The 27291-nt window shown below is 45.5% G+C and overlaps 2 long non-coding RNA genes across 4 annotated transcripts in view; both read right to left on the minus strand.

Annotated features, from left to right (window-relative positions):
- Nucleotides 1-26778, minus strand: part of LOC126517737 (uncharacterized) — a 67440-nt gene extending 40662 nt beyond the window's left edge. For 2 of the 3 annotated variants that reach the window (XR_008609786.2, XR_008609784.2), the window contains exons 1-2: nt 26328-26778; nt 25053-25139 (exon numbers count right to left, since the gene is read on the minus strand). This is a non-coding gene — a long non-coding RNA (uncharacterized lncRNA). Of the gene's footprint in view, nt 1-1380; nt 4360-25052; nt 25140-26327 lie in introns of those variants that run through there. The other variant, XR_008609785.2, reaches the window with a different exon arrangement.
- On the minus strand, nt 4371-10056 carry LOC129381674 (uncharacterized). Its single transcript, XR_008609788.1, has 4 exons — nt 9974-10056; nt 9262-9315; nt 8024-8082; nt 4371-6941 (listed from the first exon to the last, which is right to left on the minus strand). It is a non-coding gene; the product is annotated as an uncharacterized lncRNA (long non-coding RNA).
- Nucleotides 26779-27291: the final 513 nt, after the last annotated feature.

Below are 27291 nucleotides of genomic sequence, written 5' to 3' on the forward strand. Positions count from 1 at the left end.
ACACAGAATTTGCATGCGACGATCGAATATTCTTCATTTCAGCGTGCATTGAATGTGTATCGTGCCTAGGATGCACGTGTAAGTAATGGACTTCTCGTTTATAATGACACAAGAAGCACAGCACAAAAGACACGAAGACGGCGACTTCAAAACTAGTGCTCCTGACGCTCACGTAACATAACGTACTTTCTGTCGACGATCGCACGCACTGTCTCGTTAAACTGATATAGAACCGTAGAAGGAGATGCTGCGTACATGAACCATGCACACTAAGAAAAAAGAAGAGCATCCCTTACTCTTTTCGGAAAGTCTAGACTCGCCACATATACGACACACTTTGTGGGAGACACCCAAACTCTCTTTCGGCAGAGAGTCCCGAGACTATCTGTGCTCGATACAAGGTGGTTATGCGACTCTACACACCATAGTCATGCACACTCTGTTGTAGTAGTCTCCTAACCCTCTCAAAAGGGTTATAAGACTGGTGCTGAGGGAGTGCGTTAACTATCCTATATGAGTCAGACGACTCAAAGGGTCACATGACCACTGCTGAAGGATTCGAGTAACTATTCTTGATGAGTCTGATGACTCCAGCAGTGTGTGTCAAGTTACCCTTAGTGCGTGGTGCAGGACTCTTGCAAATAAAGTAAATTAACTAATCCATGTAGGTAAGTCGTTTAACTCTCGGATGGCAGTGTCGAGCCGCTTTTCAAAATGTGTCACCAACTTTTGCTGTAAGTACACACGACTACGGCTAGTTCTCAAGATGACTACTGTGAAAAGACAACCTATGATATGAAAGAATCCATAGCAAGCTTGCCAAAAAGGACATGGTAAGCTAGCAACAAAAAGTTAATATTTCATCACCCTTCGTTATTGTCTTCTGGAAAATTCAAATGTGTCAGTCAGCAGAGAATCACTATGAATGTAAGACAGTTCTCATTACTATTAAACTGGAATCAATAGCCAACCAAGCAAAACAGTCTTAAATAAACATCCAATATGTAGCCTGCAGCTGCATATGCATGACCCTGCAATGCCACTCGGAACCATAACGAGACCCCAAAATATTATGTAACTGATGTAGAAGTTCAATTCACCACAGCACAAGTCTCTTATAATATGTCAAAAGATTTATAAGTTAAACCGATTTTACTGTTCTCTGAGACGTATTTAGAACTTACAATTTAACATCCTAAGCAAGTAAAGCTACACATAACAAATAAAAAAGGCTGCACTTATGTACAAAGGAGAACCAGATAATTAAGTGCAATAAAAAAAATTCCAACTTAGATTGCATAATCTATGCATCATACTATGCTTGCTGAAAACTGGTTGGCAATTGATAATCCAATCTAACAGTAAAAACAACTGTCTTACCTTATGGTACTCTTGTTGGCACTTTTCCCACACAACTTGTGTGTGTTAGTGCAAGTTGAAAATTGATCTGAAAAATACCACATTAAAAAGTTGTGCATCAATTTTATTCTGTCATACAACATGCAGCAGTGTATAAAAACTTCATGATTGACAATATTACAAAAGTAAATACAGCAACATTCATACTAATCGTTTATTTACATTGATAAACATACTTTTGCAAGACAAAGTATAATAGCTGACACAAACAATTTCACAGATTGCAATAACCACTAATACGAAACTTGCCATAATGCAAACACGCTGACAAAATATGTAGCACAGGTAGGTGTATTTTGTTAAGGCAACGATAGCACATGAATGATGAGGACAAGGGAGGAAGCAGAACACACAAACTATAACCAGCTTCATGCACGCAGCTGTAACAAGACATGGTACACCAAGATCCAAAAGAAACAAAGAGGAAGATGTGAGGAAGGCTTCCTTTACTCATCACAAGTCATCCTGTAAGAGCAGATTATGCACTGGTTGTAATCTACCCTCAGCACATACATGAATAAGTTACATTAGGTACCACATTTACAAATCACTGATACAATGTTCCTGTGATTGTCCTTATTTTGATTTTTAACTTAGAAATCATGACTGAGTTACATAAAGCCTCCCTATGGCTTGGCATATATATAGAAAAATGTTTCTATAAACACTGGAGGTCACGTAAGGATGACTTACACATACCTCTTTTAATTCTTTTGTCTTCTTCTTTATGATTACCTACCACAGTAGTCTTTTGTACAGTGAAACACATCCAGATAATACACTGTGGGCAACCAAGTGTGAATACCTGTTCTTGATTTCTACCTTTCTCTGGTATCCCGCTATGGTGACATTGGCACATTGCTTTACCAATGTGTGCGTTCTCACAAAACAAAAGAGGAGCAGATGATAAGCCACATTAATGGTGCATGAAATAAAACATCTGTGCTCAACTTTCCCCTGCCACTCCAATCTGGTGTGATTTTTTGCTTTGTTGTGTACTCTAGCACAGGTGATGCACAGTTCACTCCGTGCCCAAAGCAACTCTCCCACCATAACAGGATGTCAAATGTTTATTTTTTTTCAATTTCTAAGCGACACTCTGGTTATGGGGGTCCATTGCAAGCTTATATTTTTGCTTTGTATCTTTATTATGTTGTTGACCTTTAACTTTAGCCACTTCAGTACTTTTCTGCAGGTGCAGACAGGCCATTATACCAATGCTAGGTTACAAAAACACCAGAGCAGGTTAGAAAGCAACAGATATTTATAATTTGGGTGCCAACTTTGCATTGCGTCGATATGTTTCAATGAACGATAAAACTAGTTGGTAGATAAACATATAAAAGATAAGAGAATTAAGCTCGAAGCCTACCAAATTAGTAACTGGGAATTTTATGCGTAAATTAAATTTCATGATTCCCAGTGAGGAATAAACAGTTTTGACAATATGTGCTAAGGCAACCAAGTCACTCATGTTCACAAAGGAAACAAAATAAAAACAAGCAAGATTACAAGAACTTCGAACTTGCAACCTAAAGTGAGACACCTCACATGTCTGATTTATGTATTTACTGAGCATAAATTACATCTGGCGCATAATCTGCTTGTACAAGATGACGAACAACGAGTTACTGTTGCTTTCGCTCTGGGGCATTTGGCTCTTCTGAACACATGCACATTGTATGGCTCAGCTGTGTGGATGTAGCTCGCCACAGCTGTGAGTCAGCATCAATCTGGTTTTATGGTCCTGCACTATTATCGTTATAATTTATAATTAGCAAATAGCCTAACTACTATTGGGTTGAACAGCTGTATTTTAAACAAAACATACTGACAGATTTCCCTGTCATTGCTAACAAAGAGATGGGTACATCATTTCAGATTTCAAGAAACAGCTGTGGAACAGAACTAATGCTGAAGACAGGAAATCTACAATGACCAGTACCTTCTTATTAAATGTCATGTACTAGCTCTTTCTGCAATGAATACCACTATTACCGAAAATTGTAGCCTGAAAAAATAACTGGAAAATATTTACAAAAAGTGACAGAGATTAGAACTGCAGGATAATTGCAAATGTTTTCTTAAACAAGATCACAATAATTGAAGTTTTATTAATATCAGCCAACTGCTGACATCCCATCATTGAAGCTAGTCAGTGCTGAAGGTATTCTTAGTTTGTAGGAGTCCTCAGACTGGCAGCTCTGGTCACCATACTTGGTGGAACATGCTTTGCTCTTTCAGATATTACTTTGCCAAAAAGCCTTTTGTAAGCCTTGTGGGACAATTCCATATGGAAGAGAAATCTATTTGATCATTGCTTTTTGGGTATGCGTGTCTCAGAACTGGTGCTAGTCTGAGTTCTTACAAAGTAGACGTGATTGAGTACTGTAATTATAATGCCTGCCACAGTTATAAATTTCTGTTAGTGAAAATTGTTGCGCTGTCATGAAGCACTTATGTTCAATAATTAGCGGCAGTCACCGTGAAACATTCAGCACAAAACACAAAATAAATATGTGGAGTCAAAAATTAAATGTCGCACAATGTTATAGTCGATTCTGCATTTCACATAACTGTCTTTTTCTGTTAGTGTGCCAATACCAATTGCACATTCACAAACATTTTGGTATTGCACTTCTGGCAAATGCAGGAAAATTCACAGTGTTCAGCAGAAGCCCCTGGGAAGATAGCCCAGTCACTTCGACAAGAGGACTTGCCTTAAACTTTGCACCGCTATGTTGTAGGTCACTATAGCAGGGGGCACGTTTTGCTGATTGAATTGAATATTGCTCGAAATATTTTTATTATTTGTACTAGAGATTTGAAAAGAGCCAATTGTAGAGTTCTTTATGCAGATTTCATATATGCCATTAAATTTTGTTTGGTGCTTCTTGAGTTATGTCCTACACGATGGCAAAATGCACAGTGATATTTTCGGGCACTTCCAGTAATTGTACAAGCTGTTTGGATAGTTATCGCCAATTTGCAGTATACAACTAGCTAAACAAGATACAGCATGAAACTATTTGTGCAAATTTTATACACATGAAAGTACCCACAAAAATCTTTTGCCACTGCGTAGGACATAACTAAAAAACACCAGCTCCACAAAAATCAATGACAATTCAAATCTGCATAAAACTCCCTATGAATAGCAGTATATTCGAATCTCTAGTACAAATAATTTAAAAAAGTTGTTTCGAGGAGAATTTCCCCTTAATAAGTGGGTGTCAGTGTATTCTACCAAAGTGTCAGAAAGCCTTCAGGCATACTATGGGGAGTTCTATAAATAGCACATGCACGCATCTGCCTAAAAAGCCCCACACCCTGCTTGCACTCCTTAGTCATTTTTTGCATTCTGTTGTATGTCACCGTTTGCATCCCTTAACACTGAGTGCATAACACCAAAAACAGCCTATTAATACACTGAATTTTTAGCCTGTAAATGGGTTGTATGCCAATGGGGGCAGCCAACTCTGGTGTGAGAATAAACAAATATTTGTTCTCGCATTAATGAAACCAGTGAAAATATATCCTAACAAATTTGGAAATGAATGCACAAATAACCTTGCTGATTGTCACATTAGTGTCCCGAACAAGATCTTTCATGTTTATAATTCCTAGTTTAATTCACTTTCCTCTAGTAAATGCGCTCTGACCTAGAATACTCAGTGCAGGAGACTAACCCAGACCTGGAAGAAAATATTTAAATCTGAAATAAAGACATTCATCCCCCGACCACATGGTACTGTTACGTCATCAGAAGAAGCGTGCATCCAGGGATATATAGTCTGTAAAATTATTTTTACATGATCTGCACCGTTACTCTTGCACTAACAAATTCTGAAAATTAGGAAATACATTTGCCATTTAACGCACTGCTGTAAACCTGTGTGTTTGAGAAATGCAATACTCAAAAGGTCTAACACAACCAATGTGTGCATGAAACCTACGATGCCTTTGACATTCGTCAGTGTGGCAAATAAGCACCTAGAAATGCCAAGGGCATCATAGCTTTCATGTCTCAAACCTTGTATGCGAGTACCACTGGTATCTTTGCAGCGAAAGGAAGTCACATTGTTACCCGACTTATGAGGGGAACCCCCATGTTTCTCTAGTTTAATATTTTCTTTATTGTGCTCCTATATTCTCGACTTTTTCAAAAATATCGGATGCTTGAAATAAGTACTCTATATTGCTCTTAAATTTATCCTGCAACAGAGCCCGTGTTATGTTACATTTCTTGAACACATTGCAGTGCTGTAGATTATCAAAGGGAAAAAAATGCCGTAAGTTTGCATTTGAGGCTTTTGTACAACAAGAATTAAGAGGAAGCTTTAGCTCGGGCCCAACTCCGACGCGACCTATTCAAATACATGTAAAAACGCAAAACCGTTTTTCTGAGATAACCCCTGGACCGATTTTAATGAAATTTGTTGCATTTGAGAGAGAAAGTTAAATTCTAGTGACTGTTGGAAGCGGAATTTTGATTTAGGGCTTGAATTTTGTTAAAAGGATTTTTAAAAATTCAGACGTTTGAAAAGAATAGAAGCACGAAGTTTACAAGCTAATAGCTCTGCATCAAAAACAGATATCGCGATTCTGTAAATGGCATCCATTAGACCATTCAAAGCGGACAAATTTGATATGTCAGTTTACATCTTACGTAAATTTGTTACGTTGTTTACGAAGGTTCAGCAAAAGTTGTGATTACACAATACTCCAATTTTTGAGGTTCATGTGTAACATATCAATTTTGTCCGCTTTAGGTGTGCTATCAGGTGCAATTCACAGAATTGCGATATCATTTTTCCTTGCCGAGTTACAGAGTTGTAAACTTCATAGTTTCGTTTTCTGAAAATTTGCGATTTTCGCTAAATTTTTATAAAAATTTGACGACCTAAATCGAAAATTCGAAACCAACAGTCACTAGATTTTAAGCTTTTCTTTTAAATGCAGCAAACCCCGTCAAATTTGGTGCAGTGGTTGCCGAGGAAAACGAATTCTCCTTTTACATGTATTTAGATAGGAGCACCCGAGCTAAAGCTTCCTCTTAAGAACCTATCAATTACATCCACAAGTACAAATGAACCATGACAAACAGGGCATAAAGACATATATACATTATAATAGCAGGAGTTGATGGTGAGAATTCTAAGAGAAAGGAACTATTAAAAACTAGGTACTAAAGACACATATGAATTATAATAACAGAAGTATTTGCAAAGACTTTGAAGAGACAAATAGAATGTCTGTTCAAATCACTCCACCCTAACATTCATCCATCGTTCGATAAGTGACCAAAGCTGATAATGCTGTTTGGACAGATAGCAGTGAGGTACAGCTGTGAAATAGATAGAACATGTAGAGGGGTCACCAAATGTTGCGCGCTGGTTGCACAGCAGGTTGCCTTGATCTCCGGACTCACTCAACAGTGATGCGTTGAGCCTGGTTATACGTCGTTTGCAAGAAGCCTGGCCGGAGTGTGTGGCATGGCTTGGGTAAAATTTCGAGGCAACCTGAAAAACACAGATTCCATATCTATAAGCACCAAAATATTCTGCACCACAGGGCAAATCTGAAGTTTACCATCTGCAAATAGCAGATAATGAAAACAGACACAAGTCACCACACTCAAGGTATATAAATGTGCAAAAGTGTAAATGAATGTGAAGAGCTGCTTATATGTTGGAATGCTTCATTTTGTCTTTTGTGGATCAATAATAGTATCTTAACATAAAGAAAGTGTACATGGGCCTCCCTATTTGTGTAAGTAGGCTGTTCCATGCCAGCTGTCTCCCAACCTGGCACACGACCACTTGGAATTTCTTTTTGAAAAACTGGAGGCCCTTCAATATAGAATAAATGTTAATTTCATGCAATAATTAAAGCAAAAAAATCTTTTAGTGGCGTAAACACTATGTCAAATTTTGTGTAAAGCACCGAACTATGCATCATAAAATGCATAGCCAAAAAATTGGTTCCTTCATTAAGAGAGCCAAATTTTTAAGGCCTTACACCAAAAACTGAACTGCTTATTAGCCACTGCTCAGGTTTATTATGGCTCATTAAAAATGGACAAAATGGCTTATTAACTTTATTTTCACAGAACTGGCCTACAGCAAAAGCTGCAAATTTATGTAATCCACATGTTTAGGACTTGTGCTGAGTGCAAAAACTGGTTTCAGAAAGATAAATTATGCAGCAGTGTACAGACGTGAGGATGAACTTAGAAAAGAAGTCGGTTTTGGTTACGTTTATTGGCATACTTACCATTGAGGCAGTCCTAGTAAATTTAGACAAATACCATGTATGAGAGTACAATGTATTGTTTTTCAATTGGTAAAGCTTTATCAAAGTAGTTTTTGCATTAAGCAAGAAAAAGAAATTGCAAAAGTGGTCTCTTTTTCAAAGTTTCGAAATTTGCATCGCGTTTCGTCTAATCTACATAGCCTCTAGGCGGCTAAGACAAAATGTATGGACTTGAGCATCCCTGCACCGATAGCAGGGAGTCTAAACTGCTTCGAAGTTAATTCTTTCATTGCTGAGTGGCTACAAGCCACTTCACTCGAAACGACGCCGCTTAATTACAGGTATTTACCTGAATCTTTCTGTCGGCTGTCAGGCTGCTTTGGCACCATCACCAAGGCTGCCAACTCCCTAGTGGACGTAGTCGGGACATGGTGGTGGCAGCACGCAGTGGCAGGAGCCGCCAAAGGCTCCCAACTCCCTAGTGGACGTAGTCATGGACAGGGTGGTGGCAGGACGCAGGGGTAGGAGCCGCCAGAATGTACCAGCAACAAATTTGCACAAATGGTCTCAGTCCTACCATGTCATGATTTACAATAAAAATTGAGCTGTTTGTGTAACATGGCTACCAATACAAATAAAGGCAAACAGTTAGGTCCTACAACACAACTAGAACCCCGACAAAAGAAGAAACGGTACTTATGTTTATGAAAATCCAAGCAATGAAAAAAAAAAGGACGTGCAACCGATTTGTGCATGGAAGCTCGGTTGAAAGCTGAGCTCATACCATCAAGTGATCTGCGCGTCAACTGCAAGCCTGCCATCTTAAACTGTCATTGTATATATTTTTGCATGTATTATTTTAAGTTGCCTTAATACAAGTTCAAAATCTCTTAACATGAGTAAATCACCAAGCTAATTCAATTAACGAATTCCAGTGGCCATTAATGCAACGAAGTGCAAGCTGGGAATGAAGCTGGCCAAACTGGGCAGTGAAAAATAACAATGTGGTTCTCTACATCTTGTTTTTCTGGCTTTTGCTCTAGTATTAGAATATACAAGAATTTTGACATTCCTGATATTTCACCCTGCTAATTTTTATTCCATAAAAATGCTTTTAATAACTTAAATAGTGATAGAACAAGAAATTTCACTGGAGCCAACGTTTTGAAAAGAAAACTTATCTCCTTCTCTTTGTCGAAACATTGGCTCCAGCGATGCTCCTTGTTCTACGGCTCTTCATCATTTCAAGACTCTGTCTTCCTGTGTACCTCTGTACTTTCAATGTTGTGTCAATGAAATTGTAATAACGGATAATTAGTAAATGTAGCTGATGAGGAACTTGGGCTTGTTGGTAGATGACGACAGAGTAACTGCACAACAATGAGATACGGACAAAGGAGGCTTGTGTGTATTTTCTCCTCCAGCCATGTCACGACTTTGGGCGATTACTCTGTCACAATGTAAAACTATTACCCTTTGCACAATTATACTAAAATGTTAAAGACAGGAAAGTGGACACAAAAATTACAACAAATAGCATCATATGCTAATGAGATATGCGAAAGTGCCTGCTACGATTTGTCTCACCCATAACGTGCTGGATAAGATGGAGACTTCTGGCTGTTGCTATTTCTTGAATACCTAAAATAAAATACATTTCGAAATTACAAAAATACACAGGACAACAGCAGTAGCAGAGGACATAACGCATTGTTTAGTACAAGAAGGTAAACTAATCTCCGATATACGGCAGACGAAATTTCCATTATTAAGTTAGCAGAAAAATACACCACACTTCATTTTATTCAATACTATCAGTGTTTCTTGGTACAAGAAAAAAGGTATTTCTGCATGAAAGCAGTAAAATAATAAACAGCCTTCTACTTTTACAAAATATGCTGCAGCGACTAAGCCAACTACAGCTGTATATACTTAAAATTGTTTATGCGCATTACAATAGCCAAGACAGGATAAACTTGGGTTTATATGCAGCGCATTGGAAGGTACAACTTTGCAATCAACTCCTTTTTGCTTGCCAAATATACGCACTAGCATAAAACTACAAATAAAAGGACCCTTTTTTTTTCATAATACACCGGACTCAATATAGAAAATCCAGTAGCAATATTACAAATTCACCACATAACACACCCAGCTTTTGGAAGCCTAGTAGGATTTACTAATAAAGGTTGCAGCAAATTCATGCTTTTAAATATTTACAACAGTGAAAATAAAGATTACATAAAAATAATACATTATATATAGGCTTGGATTGTGAGCTAATGTGTTTTCAACTTACAGCGAAATGCACATTAAATTTGTTCTGTTTCACCGCTTTTAAAGAATAAACCCCATGCAAGCGATCTCGCACGGGACAGTGACAAGCGACTGTTGATGGCTGTGGATGGCTGTCGCGTTCGCTCGTCGCCTACAAGTTGACTTCGAGCGACGTCTCCCCAGTGTTGCCGGTATGAGGGCAGCAATATAGGTGCCATAACTAGCGTGATGTGTGGTCTAATAACTTAAGTTGATGTGTTTTACTGTAAAAATCAGCATAAAATATTTCTGAAAGTCTTGCAGTAGGTTCTTATCCTTGCACGTATAAAAATTCAACCGTTTGCTCATTCAATGCGACAATTGGAAGTACTTGAGTTATGTACATGCAGTTCCGGCTGCGCGCTATTGGCTAGTCGCTCATAGCACTTTCGGGCGACGAGCGGCGAATTCTAGGTTTACAGAACCGAGCGATCGCACAACAAAACCGAGCGATCTGTTCACGCGACGCGCCCGATCCGTCGCTCGTCGCCAGTACAGCTTTGCTATTATTTTAGATGCTCTCCTGAGGTTTCCGTCTGCCAGTAGTATTTTCGCATACATACGCGCGCATGCCTAAGAAACGTCTGTGAACTTAAATGTGAACTGCCAAGAGAAACGTGGCGCTAAATGTAGCCATACCGGAAGGGCCCAGTACGCGCCGTTTGTAAACTCGGAACAAAAGCTGATATGCTTACCTAAGACTTTAAGAGAAATGTGGCACAGGTCACTCCCCGCTGGTAGTCTTTCGTATGCATCTGGTCGTCTCGGTGCGTTGCGATCTCCCATACCACAATGAAAGATGCAGTGCAAACCGCAACACTACGGGCGCTTGTGACGGTCCGCCGAGCTGCCATTTGCTCGATGTCGGCAAAGACGAAATCGGCGACACGCTGCGGCTGGCGGCGGTCCTCCTCGTCGAAATCACACAGCACGGAAAGAAGTTCCCACCGTAACTTGCCGCAACGCCTGGTTGCAGTCGCCCCTAACGCAGCGCTTTCAGAACCACTCAACGACAACGTACTCGCGCATGATGAAATGCAACTGCAAAGTGGCGTCATGCTATTGACAGATTCGGCTTTGGATCATTTTGTACGCGCACAACTGCGCAAAACAGTTGCCCTAGTTTCGGTTTTCTTTCCTTGCGTTAAAATAAAAACTGGTTTGCTCACTGATAATTTTGCGTCACGTAAGTAATGTTCACGAATGAAACAGCCATGAATTTAACATGGAAACACCCGCTACGTTCACTTCGCAGAAGCGAAATTTGCTCGTCCGAGTGTGGTTGCATTTGAAGTATCTATCGTTGGGCTGTCGGAGCATGCTCGAAGTGTTAAGACGCTGCGTAATTGTCTTTAATTTGCTTAGCTATAACGGTGCGGCTACTCTTGATTTCTGTCGAGTGCAGTTTGCTCTGATGTAAGGTAGAACTATAAATCCGCCCATGTTACTGAATAATCTAGTGCACCTGAAGCTGCCAGAACTCCGGTATTTCCTCCACAAGTTCTTGCGGCTGTGTGCCGCTGTTACCAAATGCGAGCGTAGTCATTTGGCGGAGATCTAGCAACACATTTTCCAGAATTATCGTTCACCGCTCTATCACGTCACGGAGAAGCAGCGTGGTTGGTCCTTAGTAAAATTTTCTATTTATTGCGAATTTTGCGATAGCAATTATATGGACACAACCGTCGAAATATATCTGTCGGCGTTGCCGTGAGCTTACGTATAAAGTCAAGTGCGATAACATCCTATCCTGCGCCGTTGGTTGTGTGCGTTATAAAGGAAGTGCATGGAAGTGTTCGAGCCTCCGTGTGTTCGAGGGTGAGCCGAGATTATAGTGCTATATAGTGCCTGGATGGGCGTCCGAAGTGTCTATAGGTGGTCACATGATAAAACGCGCACAAGGCGGGATAGGGAGACGCTGGTTTAGCACGATTCCTCTGGCCGTTGTTCTAGCCCGGTCTTGCGCCACCCTCACTCTGTCTTGGAGATAATTTCCGATGGGTGCAAAGCTGGGGGGGCGCTCACATAGCGCCATTTCAAGTTTCAGAGACGCTTTGAAGGAAGAGGGAGCAGAAGCGTTCGGTCCGCTCTGTCTGCGCCCTTCATCACACAGACGCTGTGACAGCGAGTGTTCGCAGTCATCTCATGTTTGCACGTGCGCGCGTGACCCCGTGCTTGGTAATGTAAGGAGTAAGCGAATGTTTACTGCAGTTTATTCAGCTGATGAAACTACGAACCTTGGTTCGTGCAGTTGTTCGTGCAGTGGTTCATGCAGCATTAGGGTGAAACTGCTACATTTTTGTTTTTATATTTCTAGGGGGGTTCAAAAGCAGTGCTACGTACGCTAATGTTTGTTTCTGGTCGCGAAACGCAACATACTGCGGCAGCCCAGTGGCTTTGGTGTTGCACTGCTGAGCTTGAGGTCATGTACGGGTCCAATCATAACCGCGGCAGTCGCATTCCAATGGTGGCAGAATGCGAAAACACGCGTCTACTGTGTATTCCGTGCACCTTAAATAACCCTAGCTGCTGAATATAAATTTGCAGTTTTCCATTACCGCGCGCCTCATAACAAGATCCTGATTTTGGAACTTAAATCCTCAAAATTCAATTTTACGTAGCGGAATTACATTTACAATCGACACTGTTGAGTGCGCCTACTGAACTTGTTTTCTCGTTGCTGTGCTCTCTTTAGCAGCCAATACTTTGAGATTTACTTATAGTCAAAATCCAGTGTGACAAATCCAGGTCTTCCTTAGCATAGGAAACCAGCTATCGCTAAGCGTGCGAGATATTAACAAACATGGTCAAAGAAAATCAACATTTAGGGTTCGAAGTAATTGCAGAACATGACAAGGACGAAAGAATGATATACAGCATTACAACCAGGACGGAACCCGAGGGCCTGCCTAAAACAGAAGATGTTATCTGGTATTTCTTCTCCTGCATTATCTTTCTCTCGCCAGACTCATCTCGAATATCAGAGGAGTCGCGATCTTCCACGACGACTCTTCGCGTGCTATTGAGAGTCAAACGACCCATGCACAAATGTTGACGTTTGTTTTGAGACTCTACTCGCGCAAAAATGGGTCTTCGAAAGAAAAACGAGAGTCAAGTTGCCGTGACTCACTTTTTGCTCTCTTTTATCTTGCGGCTGCATCGGCAAATACAAAAACGTGGCCCGAGCGCCAGCCTTGGTGCTTATAAAAAAGAAAATTAGGCGCCGGCTTTTTCTCGGTGCACGGTTGCTTGGAACTCACGTGATGTCGTTCTGTCAGACGCATAGCTCTGCTAAATTTCACATCTACAGCGCGCGAGGCGGATAACACTTACCAAAAAAGCATGGTAAATGAGCGTTTATGAATTCGACCGCCGCGGGCAGAAATAAGTTTTCTGCAGGACGCTCATCAGCAAAATATCGCATGCACTGACCCATGGCAAGAGCTGTCACTGCTACGCCGACGCGTTTCCCTACTGCGTGAAAACGTGCATTACTCACATTCTGATAGGATGGCAGCAGCAAGGTGGAGTTGTTGTTTGAGCAAGCTGCCACACAACGTTGATAGTACCAGTCGTAAGATACAAGGAACGACATCACATATACCAGGGCAGCAAACATCTTGAGCTGTGGAGCTCGATTCGAACTATACGTGGAACGCGACGAGAAAGAAGAGAGAAGCGCGCGAGGCTCGCGAGGCTCGCGATGCGAATGCTGGGAAACAGCGCGCGGCGACGCGTGGAGCGTCGCGAATTTCTTTTTATTTTAAAGATTTCTCGTTCCCTTACCTTTGGGAGGAAGAAGAAGAAGCTAGAGTGTGCGGACGAGTTACTTCTCGAGACGCTAAATCCTTGAAGGAACCAAATAAAGTTTCTCTCTCTCTCTCTCTCTCTCTAAGCATGCGAAAAACCGCCTGCTTCTTGGCCAATCCCCCATAGTGGATACGCGCCACTGTCTGGGACACAAGACAAGACAAGACTGCGTGGCAGGTGACTTCAACTCTGATCATGTATCATGGGGATCCAGGACAGACCTGTGCGGAAAGCGTCTATGCGACTGGGCAATAACAAATAACTTTCCGTGTCAAAATTTCGGGATCAGTTACATTTCTTCGCGGACAGTTTAGATCTGTGCTGGATCTTATACGTTTTCAGGGTCCAGGTCCTTCCACATCCGCATGGGTGAACGTCGGGACAACCAGCGATCATTTTCCAGTTGTGTTTGAAGTGGTAGGTCCGCAGTCCACCGTGGAGGCTCGAAACCACTCTTTTGTGGATTACCGTACATTTAAAAAATATGCTTACAGACCACTTTCAAACCAATTGAAATTTCTCCATTGAAAGCTGAGGATATTTGCTCAATCACAAGTTTATACTTCGCGCAAAAGATCAGAGTTCCTGTTAAAGCCACGCAAAAACACTGCTGCTACAAATTGGTGGAATTAAGATTGCTCGCGGGACTACAAGCGACGTAAAACTGCATGGAAACAACTCATGCATAACCAGTCTCCCAAAAACTGGAGCAACTATAAATTTATAGCTGGAACATTTAAAAGAGCAGTGCCTAAGGGAAAAGACGATTACAATGTCCGACATTTCGAATTCCTTTCAAAAGCGAATAATCAGCATGCATTATTTCGTTAACTATTATCTATTACAATTATCTATTACCTTGGAACTATTAACTATCTACTTGGAAGCGTCGGGTGCCACAGAGTTTGCTGCGTCTCGGCGGAGAGCCATACTTCTGCATTCGCTTTGCGTCGAAGGGCAACGTAAATTCCGCAACGCGTCGACGAACGTGTCTGCTACTACTCCCAAGGTGCCAGTCCCAGATCAGCATACTACTTCTACAAGTCAAGTTACAGCGTCGGAAGATGCGCTTCAATACGCTGTGCATTTGTGACCGCCTGTTCTCAACCACGACGAATGTGCTTGTCGAACGGCACCGCTTCAAACAGAGGACACAAAATCCGGGTGAGCCTTCGGATGTCTACATTGCTAACTTACGCGAACTAGCAAAGAACTGTGAGTTCGAGGGATCCTCTGACATAGCTGTCCGCGACCAACTCATTTCTGGTATTGCATCGGGCAGGCTTCGTGAGCGTTTCATTTTCGAAATCGCAACGCTGACTTTGGACAGGGCAGTTACAATAGCAGAGCATTACGAAGCAACTTGGAAGAGCCTTCGAGAGTTCGGCGCAGCGGAGGAGGTGAAATACGTACGACATTCAGGTGCTTCCGCGTCGAAGTCGCGTGACGGTCGCCGTAAAGAGTTCATGCCCTCGCCGCAGCAGTGCCAACAGACGCAGCCGGCGTCTGCAAAGGATACAAAGCAGCGTCGTTGCTACCGCTGCGGGTTTACTCGACATTTGGCGAATTGGCCGAATTGCAAGGCTAAACATAAGAAATGCTCTGGATGCGGAAAAGTAGGCCACTTTCAGGTTGTGTGCCGCAGTTCGGAATTTAAGGAGAGCGTGAGGGAAGTGCTAGAGGACGCCGAACAACGCGCAACGCAAGTGCAAGCGGACGCCGAGCATCGTTTGACGCTACTACATGTCTCAACCGGCGTTTCGCGCCTCGGCGTTTCCATCGAACTGCAAGTTGAAGGCGTTCTTGTGCACTTTTTAGTAGATAAAAGGTCGTGAGTATCTATAATAACGGAGGACATTTACATGAAGCATTTTCAAAGTATGAAGGCGTTGCTACCACCTGCTGTTGCTTTATTGGATTACTCTAACAGGAAGATCGCAGTGAAGAGCTGTTTTCCTGCCACCGTTGCTTACAAGCAACGCACTGTCCCTGTTCTCTTGTATGTTGTACAGCAAGGAACCGCAGTACTTGGATTGGACGCCATCAGCAGCCTGGACTTGCATGTACATGGGGCTCAGTTGAAATGCCTGCAAATGAAAAGTGTTGCTTCCGACCTTCTACTTCTAGAATTTCGCGAGAAATTCAGCCACTTGTTCTCAGATGAGACAGGACTAATAAAAGGCTTTGCTCATCACATCAACCGCAAGCTGGATGTGACTCCAGTGGCCGCTAAGCTACGTCGACTTCCCCTGGTCCTTCGGGAACAGTTTCTGCGGAAGTACATCGGCTTGAGCAAGCAGGTATAATCGAGAAAGTGGATGCTTCTGAATGGATTTCTCCGGTGGTAGTGGTCCGAAAGAAGAAGGGCAGCATTCGGCTTTGTGTGGACATTCGTGAAGCCAACAGAGCTATCATCGTTGACGGATTTCCTCTTCTACATAGTGACGACCTACTACATCAGACCCGCCGTGGTTGCTCAGTGGCTATGGTGTTGGGCTGCTGAGCACGAGGTCGCGGGATCGAATCCCGGCCACGGCGGCTGCATTTCGATGGGGGCGAAATGCGAAAACACCCGTGTACTTAGATTTAGGTGCACGTTAAAGAACCCCAGGTGGTCGAAATTTCCGGAGTCCTCCACTACGGCGTGCCTCATAATCAGAAAGTGGTTTTGGCACGTAAAACCCCATAATTAAAAAAAAAAATTATTACTACATCAGCTAGCAGGGGCAACACACTTGTCAAAAATTGACGACATCAGCCTATACCATCAACTAGAATTAACAGCTGAAAGCCGCGATCTGACTACATTCATTACGCACGATGGTCTTTTTCGGTTCCGTCGAGTGTGTTCCGGCATCGCCTCTGCACCAGCCGCTTTTCAGAAGATGATGACTTCAATCCTGAGAGGCTGCAGGGGCGTACTTTGCTGCATAGATGATACCATCGTCTACGGTAAATCTGCGGCTGAGCACTCTGCGAACCTTCATGATGTTCTTCAGTGCATCTCAGCGGCTGGCCTGGGGTTAACGAAAAGTGCTTGTTCAATGTGCAAGAACTGACATTCTTGGGACATGTCGTCAGCCACAACGGCTTGTAACCCATGAAATCGAAGGTTGAAGCTATTGTTCATCCTCCAGCGCCCACGAACACCACAGAGCTACGTTCGTTCCTTGGACTTGCAAGCTATTATGCCAAGTTCGTTCCTCACTTTGCTGACGTCGTAGAGCCTCTTCGCCAGTTACTTCGTCAAGGAGCTTCTTTTTCCTGGGACGACAAAGCTTCCGTGCGGTGAAGCACCTACTCGCGACAGGCAAGGCCGTGCAGATGTTTAACCTCTCGCTACTTCCGGTAGTGACTACAGATGCTTCCGATCACGGTCTGGGAGCAGTGCTACAACAGAGGTACGAAAATGAACTCCGCACCGTTGTCTTCGCGTCTCGAACGCTGTCGCAAGCGGGGCGCAAGTACTCGGAGGAGAAAAGGAGGCACTCGCATGCGTATGGCCGTGTGAACACTGGCACGTCTTTCTTTGGGGAAGGAAGTTCGAGCTACGAACTGACCACCAAGCTCTGGTTACTCTCCTCTCATCACGGGGCACAGGCCGCCGTTCTACCCGAATTGTAAGATGGTCGTCACGTCTACTGTACTACAATTTTGATCTGCTATATTACCGTGGAAGTGACAACAAGGTGGTAGATACTCTATCCCGATTGCCTCTGTCAAACGTACGAGAACAAGAGGAAGAAGTTGTGTCACTTGTTCCCACCTGCATCATAAAGGCACAACTTCAGGAAGCTGTTCAATCCGACTTGCTGCTACAGCAGGTGATGACTTACGTCAACAAGGTGGCCGGCGAAATGCAGTCTTCAGCCTGAGTTGCCGCCCTTTTTCTACGTGCGGGATGAGTTGGCAGTTATGGACAGCCTTCTATTGCGGGATGAGCGCCTGGTCATACCAGTTGCATTGACATCAACGCTCGTGGAGTCGGTGCATGAAGGTCACCAAGGAATTGTGCGCACAAAGCAGAGGCTTCGCATGCAGTATTGGTGGCCAGGACTCGACAAACAAGTAGAGCAGGCAATCTCGTTTTGCTGTGTCTGTCAAGCGGTAGATAAGTCAGCCAAGCGCGCAGTAGCACCACTGGAACCCATTCCGCTACCTGAGCGTGCTTGGCAGAAACTAGCGCTGGACATTGTCGGTCCTTTTACAAGAGCTAAGGAGAGCTGCAAGTTTGCAATGACGTTAAATGACCTTTATTCCAAGTGGCCCGAGGAATCCTTTGTCTCAAGTGTGACATCTAATGCTATAATCGGATTCTTGACAGCAGTGTTCAGCAGTGAGGGGTACCCTGAGGAAATATTAACAGATCATGCACCGCGACTAAAGGCCACCATGTTCAAGGATTTTCTCCGAAAGCACGGAATTAAGCACTCCTGCTCATCGATTTATCGTCCTCAAAGTAACGGACAGGTGGAACGTTTCAACAGGGTCTTGAAAGACTACGTGAATCTTGCAGTTTTGGAACATCGACCTATTGAGACAGCAGCATTGGAGTACCTGGCTGTTTATCGCAGTGCACCACATGCAACAACGGGCGTTCCACCAGCTGTACTCTTGCATAGACGCGCTCCACGCACTATATTGGACATAGTGGGCTTATCCCCAGGCCCAGGTTTCTTTTACAAGCCGGCACCAGAAATTGCCCAAAATTATGGAAGAGGGTGAGAGATAAACAAATGAGCAGCAAGGAGTACACAGATCGAAAGAGAGGGGCGAAAGTGCCAACGTTCCGTACGAGTGACTCCGTGAGGGTGAAAGATCCTGTTTCGAGGAAATGCGATTTGTCCTACAGCGAACCCCTGAAAGCAGTGGGTAAAAAGGGAAATAGTGCTTTCACCCTGGAAGACAACCACACATGGAATGCCGAGAGGCTGTCTAAAGTGCCGTACACGGGTCGTCAAGGAGGCTCACCGTTGACAACAGCAGCTCCTGGCTCCTGACAATTGGCATACCTGTGGCTGGCGACTGGTATGCCAGTTTTGCTGTTGTTCCCGAGCCTCAAACTATGCCAGCTGAGCACCCTGGCCTTCTCGACACCATCGAACGAACAGATCAAGCAGAGAACGAGCAAAGAGGACAGGAGCATAAACTAGAGTCCCCATCGACATCCAGGAGTGCTACAGCACAGTCGGAACGCAGTACTAGAATCCACCGATCTCCAGCATGGCTGAGTGACTTTGTGACCTCTTAGATTGTGTTTGTGAAGTGTTCAAGTTTCTTTCCTTGTTTCTTTTTTCTTATAAAGGAAGGTGTATGTTGTGTAGTTATTGTGCAGTTAGTTTCGTTTCTAGTTTCGGTTTCATTGTTACGTCATACATGACGTCATTGTGGCAATAAAAAGGCTGGTGGTGTCAAGGAGCAGGTAGAGAGAAGTGAGAGATGTGGTCGCAGACGATTAGAGTCGTGGTTGTTCTTCTGGGACGGAGGGCCCCCGAGTGTGGCTCGGTGCGTCTGGCCACCTGACCCAGCTACCCTACACCTTACGATACAACACGCACCTCCCTGGAGGTGCCCGGGCCGCTGACAACCGATCCCAGTCCAGATCCAAGGGCCGACCCCGGAGCCGCTCCAGGCGGGTATCGACATCCCTGAGCCGACCCTGGGCCCGCTCCCGTGGTGCGCCGCGCGGCGCATCTCGGGACCACTCCGTTTCTCACTCCAAGTCCGGGCCCGGGTCCCGTTCCGGCTCCTGTTCTGGATCCCGTTCTGGACCCCGCTCCGGGCCCTCCTATCAACGATTGTCAAGGTCGCCGGTTCCAACAACGAGCAACAAGAAACGAGGCACCCTTACCTGGACGGACGTCGTCCGGGGAAGAAGAAACGACCCCACATCACAGGTAGGGTCGGGCTCACTTCCAGAGCACGATACAGACACTCACACATCCGACATAGCCTTACTCAAACGCGAAAACGCCGCTATGAAAGAGGCAATCCTCAAATTTACGGCCGCGATTGCCGAACTACAAAACGACAGGAGCGCGCGCGCAGCCATTATGCCCGCCGCCGAGAACGCCGCCAAGGCAGTAGCCCCGTCCCAACCGCCGCAACCTGGTAGCGCTGGAAGCGCTGACGGCGAGAGCGCGCCCAAGAAACGCACCATCGCTCGCGCCCTACCAGAAGTGAAACCCGAGTTAGACGAGATTAAATATATGCTGTCGGCAATTAAAGAGAGCTTCCGCTTTCTCGGAGAGAATATGGCCCGCGTACAGTCTACCCCTTACGGCCCACGGAAATCGGTTGGGAACAGTCAAACACTATCTCGAAAACGTCGTAGCCCCCGCCATTCCCGCTGGTAAGCCGGTCTCGCCACAACACCCCACGCCCAATCCACCTCCACACGCGGCCCCCTTCCAACCTTCAGGTGCCCGGGTCGACCCCCACAAGCGTCAAGATGGCCACACGAAATAAAGTGTTCCGCATCTGGCAGTGGAACTGCAGGAGTTTCACTGCGAGGAAAGCCTCCCTGCAGCAATACCTACGCAGCCACGACGCCAAGCCCCATGTAATCCTACTGCAAGAAATTCTCGCACACACCGCCACGTTCACCGGTTACCAGTGGTTACCCGGCCTCGTGGAAGGGCGTGGCACCGCCACGCTGGTCTCCAAAAAACGCCGACGCTGTTAAACCTGGTGATGATTGGGCTCTCCGAACGCCTCTCGAAGATACAAGGCCTCAACCATGCGGTATACACGGACGACATCACCATCTGGCGCTCCGCGGGGTCGGACGGCTTTATCGAATCCGCTCTGCAGGAGGCAGTCGAAACCGCCGAGCCCTACCTCGACCACACGGGCCTCAAGTGCTCCTCCGCCAAATCGGAGCTGTTGCTGTACTGTATAAAACGACAAGGCAAAAGGCCTAAGGGGTGGAAACCCCCGACAGAGCGCAACATCACCATCCGCACCAGAGACGGTCGCCCAATCCCCAGGGTCGACTTCATCCGAGTAATGGGAATGATAATCGAAGCGGGTGGATCAAACATCCAAACGGTCCACAAGCTGACGACATCGACGGACAAGGCAATACGACTCGTACGCAGAGTGGCCAACCGTCACCACGGATTCAAAGAATACAATCTGCTGCGTCTCGTACACGCGTTCGTCCTATATCACTTTACCTACGTCGCAGCAATGCACAAGTGGAAACAATCGGAGTCTGAGAAGCTCAATACACTCATCCGAAATGTAGCGAAGCGGGCCCTTGGGTTCCCGATCACCACGCCGACGTATCGACTCCTCGAGCTCGGGTTGCACAATACGCTCGAAGAGATCGCTGAGGCTCAGGAGAGAGCGCAGATGATACGACTCCCGATGACCAAGACCGGCCGTCACATCTTGCGCGAGCTCGGCTACTTCCCACCGAACACCCAGGATCCACCGAACTTTACGTCGGTTCCTCGCGAGCTCCGCGACCTGATCAAGATCACACCCATTCCGCGAAACATACATCCGGAACACAATCGAGGCAGGCGCCTAGCCCGGGGGACCGCATCCCTCAAACGCATAAACAAGAAAGCGGACGCCGTCGATTTCGTGGACGCCGCCGCCTACCGATGCAACCAAGCCTTCGCCGCGGTAGCGGCCTCGTTCTTGCAGCGGACCCTAAACGCCGACACGGTACTCACACGCGACCCCAAGGTAATGCAGCAAGTGGCCATAGCCCTGGCAATGCTCGACGACAAGCGAAAGACAATATTCAGCGACTCGAGACCGGCCATCAAAGCGTTCGAGAGAGGAGTCGTCTCCGACCAGGTGTTACGCGTCCTCCCCGGCGCTGATCCGAGCACCCTCAAACACCAGAACATCTGGTTTCCCGCCCACCTGGGTCGAATCCCAGGCGCCCCGCCCAACCTCAACGAGACAGCCCACGACGCTGCGCGCGCGCTTACCGACCGCGCCGTCACCGCCGAGCAACCGCGTGTCGATTAGTTGGAGGCGAACAGGGACGCCCCAGTAACGTACAACGAAATCACTAAACACTTTTACTTGGGACGACGCCTCTTTCCGCCTCCGCGCCCCAAACTAAACACGCCGCAGGCGCTAAAACTACGCTTGTTACAAACGCATACGTATCCCAACCCCGCTACCTTACACATGATCTACCCGGACGTCTACCTCGACGATGCGTGCCCCTAGTGCGGGGTCACGGCGACACTCGCACACGTGCTCTGGAATTGCAGAAACGCTCCGCCTGACTCCACCTCCGACAAGTGGGAGAAGACCCTAGGAAGCCCGCTCCTACAAGACCAGCAAATCCAGCAGGCTCGCGCAGCCGCCGCCATGTACTCCCTGTCGGTCCCTGCGTGGGAGACGCCCACTGCGCGCTGACGTGCGTCCTGCAGGACCTTTATTAGAGGTTGTCCAATATTACGCGGCAAGTTCTAAAGTATAAACGTGTGATGCCGGAAGATTACGCAACGCAGAAGTAATTTATTAATGTCATTCTTTTTCATTCTCAGCCGACAGGCGGTATTCCAAGCGTCTATATAAGCACTGTCGGGCCCTTGGTCCTCTCTGCAGCGCGCACGGGGGAAGCCTTTGAAACGCGCGCCACAACGGCACTCGTCGCATGGAGCATGCGCATCGATCGCTGTATCGTAAGAACTCGCGCGGGGACTGCCGGGAAGGCGGCTGCCCGATAAGAAGGCAGCGGAGACTGACTCAGGGGCTTTTTGCGGTGCGCGGGCCTGGGGAGGCGCTGGTGGGCCGTGGCCCGTCTAGGTTTCTTTCCGAGCGTGCTGCAGAGCAGGGGAAAAGCGTCTTTGTATTGTGTCTGCATGAAAGAGTGCTCTTGTTGTTCGCTTTTGGGACTATCTGCGCGCCTGGTTCGGTGCTTGCTTGCTTTCTGTGCTTTTTGCATTCTGTTATCGACCGAAAGATTGTGTTAGTTGACGGTTTGTCGCTCGCTTTGGCTCGTATGCCTCGCTGCTTGCATACTGCTTTTGTTGCCTCGCTGTGCTGCTGCTTGCTTCTTTGCCTTGTTCTTTTTTTGCTATCGGCCGCGAGGCTGTGGTAATTGAGTGTTTCATATCGTAAATTAAAGCGGTTTTTGTTCCTCGCGCCATTGGTCCTTTCTCGTGCTGGTCGCGGCTCGCGGACCCCCTGAGCGAAGGCGAGAGGCCTTCAGCACCTATAAGCACCTATAAAGCGAGATATAGGACGGAAGAAGAAGCATGTGCTTGCTGCAGTAAAGCTAGGGAGACTATGGAGCATGTTTTATTGGAATGTGAAGACGTCTACCCAGCAGTCGATTTAGGCGCCACTGGCCTCCTTGAAGCACTTGGGTTGAGTGAGAGCAGTGGAAAAGTAAACATGTCCGCAATAGGCATTAGTAAGAGGCGATTGGAGGATTGGTGGAAGAAAAGCAGAGAAACGACAAAAAACGGAGACGTACAGAAGCACAGTTCCAAATAGGGGATCAGAAAATTTGGGTGGGGTAGTTCATAGTGTTTTTTTTTTCTTTTTTATTGTTTAACCTAGGTAGGACATTAGGCAGTATAATAGCAAGAACTTGATGGCACAACCCACCGCCCCGTTCCAAAGGGAACGCTCATAACATACATACATACATACATACATACATACATACATACATACATACATACACACATACATACATACATACATACATACATACATACATACATACATACATCCCATCCATCCATCCATCCATCCAGTTGGCAGAGCGCAGCGCTATGTCGTCTGCGACCAGGAGCTCGCACGATGTACGCAACAGGAACGCACTGCCAGCACTTCTTAAGCAGCGAGCGCGACAAAACTGTGAACTGGTTCTTAGGGCCACCTTTACTAGCTGACTATATCAATTTTCCTTCTTTTTTCGCACTTCGTCATCGGTTCGAACATGACTCGCTCGCCACCGCGCTGCGGCTGTCCCTGCGATCTACTCCACGGCGTGTCGCATGTTAGAAGCAATGGAACTTGGAATCGAACATTACGATATACGGACCCTGCATTGCCTGCGCCAAGTAAAATCGAACAGCGTTGTGCTGACGGTGCGCGCTGTGCCGTAAAATTGAGGAACAAAGTACGGCACTCCCGAACTAGAAAAAGAAGGGCAGCCAAATAAGAAATCTCCATAATATCTTCCCGTCATGACTGTATAGTTTTATCAGGCGAACGAAGGAAGCGCTGAACCAGCCTAGGTTGAACCCTTCTGATTGCTGAACGGCGATCTGCGAGCCATTCACGCTGGCGATAGCACTGGGAATTCGATCTCACCATGCAAATATCTCCTTGGCATTGGCTTTGAAGCGGAGGTCACGGTAAGCTGACGCAGCCCTTCTACCGGCCAACACAGTAATTGCGAGAGCAACTTTGTGCACAGTGTAGGCAGCAAAGATCTAGGCCATTCCGACGAATGCTTCGCTTCCGACCAACCTCTGGGAGCTGCAGGCCGGCGGCGATGAACCGCAGCCCGCAATTCCTTCCTCTGCGTGGAATGACCACTGGTACGCTTCCACCGAGTCTCCACCAGTTGATAGCGTAGCCTGCAAAAGGTCTACTTAGAAAGCTGGCAAGGGCCGTGCAACTAATCATCCGTCATTTGTTCGAACGCGTATCGCATTCCCAGCCGTGGTGGACACCGAAAGAGCAAACGCCAAGCAGACGGCGAAGGCAAGTAATAGCCTCCGAAGCAACCAACCCACGCGCGCGCGCGACGCCCGCCTGTCTCCGACGAGACGTTCATTTGAGGGATCGCCAGCCGTTTGTGCGCAGGCGCGAATAAGAGCAAGCGCGAGAGAGAAAATATAGGGGCTTTTGCTCCTTGAATATATGACTCTGCCTAAGTTCTACGGAGGAGGTTTTTTAGCGCGTGTTGCATGCATTTGTCCTCAAGACATGCCGGCAGTGTGCGGGGGGTCCTAAAGGCAGGTGAGCGGACGGACGAGATTGGAGAGTGGATCGAGTCAATCGGCACACAATGTGATGTCGATGCTAGGCTGAACAAAATGGAGGCTTTCCAGGAAGAGCTTGTCAAGCAAGTTGAAGAGCTCAAAAATGAGCTAAATAGGGAGCGTGATGCACGGAAGGTAGCGGAAGAAAGCGGCCGAGGAAAAGCTGAACAAAGCCGCGATTGTGAACGAGAATGGTCGTGAGAGGGACTGTCAGCAAAGCACGTGGAATGCGTGTAACGTGGCGAAAAGGTAGCTGAAAAGAGCGGCACCTACCTTGAGGCCGACACACACAGAAAGCAGGAGCGCCGGGGTCAGTGCCACTTGTCAAGCCCGAATCACACGGAAAAGGACAAAGGGCAGCTGGGAGAGGTAGTAGAGAGTGAAATATTGATTATCGCCGGACACAAACTTAGCTAGGTGCTCACAAGCAATTGTGGAAAGGGCGAAAGGCGATAAAAGAGTGGCGGAAGGGACATTAAATAAATTTACCTTTGGCAACCTAGGTAGCATTGCTTACAGCGCACTTAACATTAAAAAATCTCATTTATATAGAAAACAAGAAACAAAGAAAAAACGAGAGAGAGAAAGACAGAAAAGGAACAAAGAAGTTTTACTAGTCCCAACGGTGCTAAATTGTTAAAATGAAACAACTCTCTTGCTAGATTCAGACCAATGGCATCACTGTGATCAATACTTGCAATAGTTTACTTTGATTAATTTAAAATGAGCACTTACCAAATATTACATGAGAGTAACAAATAAAGTTCTAATTCTAGCTTTATTGTAATTCAAGTTTTGCCTACGACATATAGTCTTTTCATCATGATTCAGCCTGAAATGTCAGGCACTCAGGTTTAATGTACACCATGATGGCACAATTTCTATCTGTCAGTGTGGCTATGATTACAAACGTACTAATCCCAACATGGCAAAACACTTTTTTGTTGCCTACAGCGAAGAGGTAGTCTTTTCAAATTATTCTCTTTTCCTAATCGAAATGGTTGGCTCCCTATTGTATGACTACTACAGATGCGAAGAAACAATCGAGCGACCCCTTTGCGACTGCCCTCAGTCCCATGCCAAACATCAGTCTATAAAGCACATCATGCGAACAGGTCGCCCTACTTTTCACGAAAGCATAAGTCCTTGGTGCATGCCACCCTCCACTGTCAGCCAAAAAAGTGACACATACTACAATATTGTTCCTGAAATCAATGCACCTGAGAGCACGGCATGCTATATATATTGTACATGTGAACTGTACGTGACATGTGAACTGTACGTGACATGTGAACTGTGCATCTGAAGTGGAGTATTAATTGAAAATGTTTAATGTGTCATTCATCTGTACTGCCTGTACTGTTTCTCGAACACAGCTGTCCTCCTTCGGCAAGTGGAGCCCGCAAGCAGCCACGAGGACATTTTTTTTTTCATTTTTTTTATGAACCCTCTTCATTAATTTTTTTGAACCCAATGAAAATTGGGACAAATATATTATGGAACTGTATTTGTTTCCTTAAACAAACGAAGGGAATATCAATGCCTTACCAGCCATATAGACAGACTGATGTTGAACGAGAGTGCCGGTTCCTTTAGAGCATAGCTGTCAAACAGTTCTCGTTGGACGAACGCGATGGCTTGAACGCATTTGCCCTCTTGGGCGATCACTGGGATACCCATGTCGTTGACCTCCACCGTAGCTACCTGGTAGAAGAAACAACAGCAGAAAGACTGACAAACTTTTTAATAAGAAGCATAATGACAAGGGTACGACAAAAATAAATGATACGCAAGTTCATTATGTATACGAGGTGTTACGCACTTCTCTAATGCTGATTGCTCTCAGAAGTTGCGAGATGTCCTTGGCGTTGCCGAGCTTGGCGGTAAACGAGTACTCAACCTCCGCCAGACTGGTCTGATCTTGGCTCTTGTTGTTTTTACGCCGGAAACTCGCTCATAAAAACGACGAACTGTTCGAATCACGCTCAAAGTTCAAGTGGATGTTTCACGCATCGCCCAACATTGCAATTATTTGCCGCCACTCGGTCAAATTAAAAAAAATGATTGCATTGGCCCGACTAGAACATTTCTTATCTAGCCAACAAGAGTTTAAAGCTAACTTAAACAAAGTTCTTGTATTTTGAGAGGCTTAGAAACCAAATATAATAAAAAGAATAAACTCAACGGAAGTTTTATATATGCATATATTAAAATTATGTTTGTTACTGAAACTATCAAAGTGTTTGTGCTAGATGCCGCCAGCTGGCGGCACCAACGTTATGTGTTGGTAGGCGCGCAATATTTAAAAGCAAATTTGTGTATGCACACGCTACCTATTCTAATAAGCTTGCTTTGCATGTAGGCAGTAAACCTAGACTACTCCTGTGTTTCAAAAACCATATATCCAATAACTGTAGGGCCGTAAGCCACACGAGCAATACGGGAGCCGAAAATGCGTCAAGAAGCGGGCCGGAGCGTAGTTGGACACTACGACGCGAACGCATTGACGTTC

This window comes from Dermacentor andersoni, chromosome 3 (assembly GCF_023375885.2).
Source record: "Dermacentor andersoni chromosome 3, qqDerAnde1_hic_scaffold, whole genome shotgun sequence".
In the NCBI taxonomy this organism is placed as follows: Eukaryota; Metazoa; Arthropoda; class Arachnida; order Ixodida; family Ixodidae; genus Dermacentor; species Dermacentor andersoni.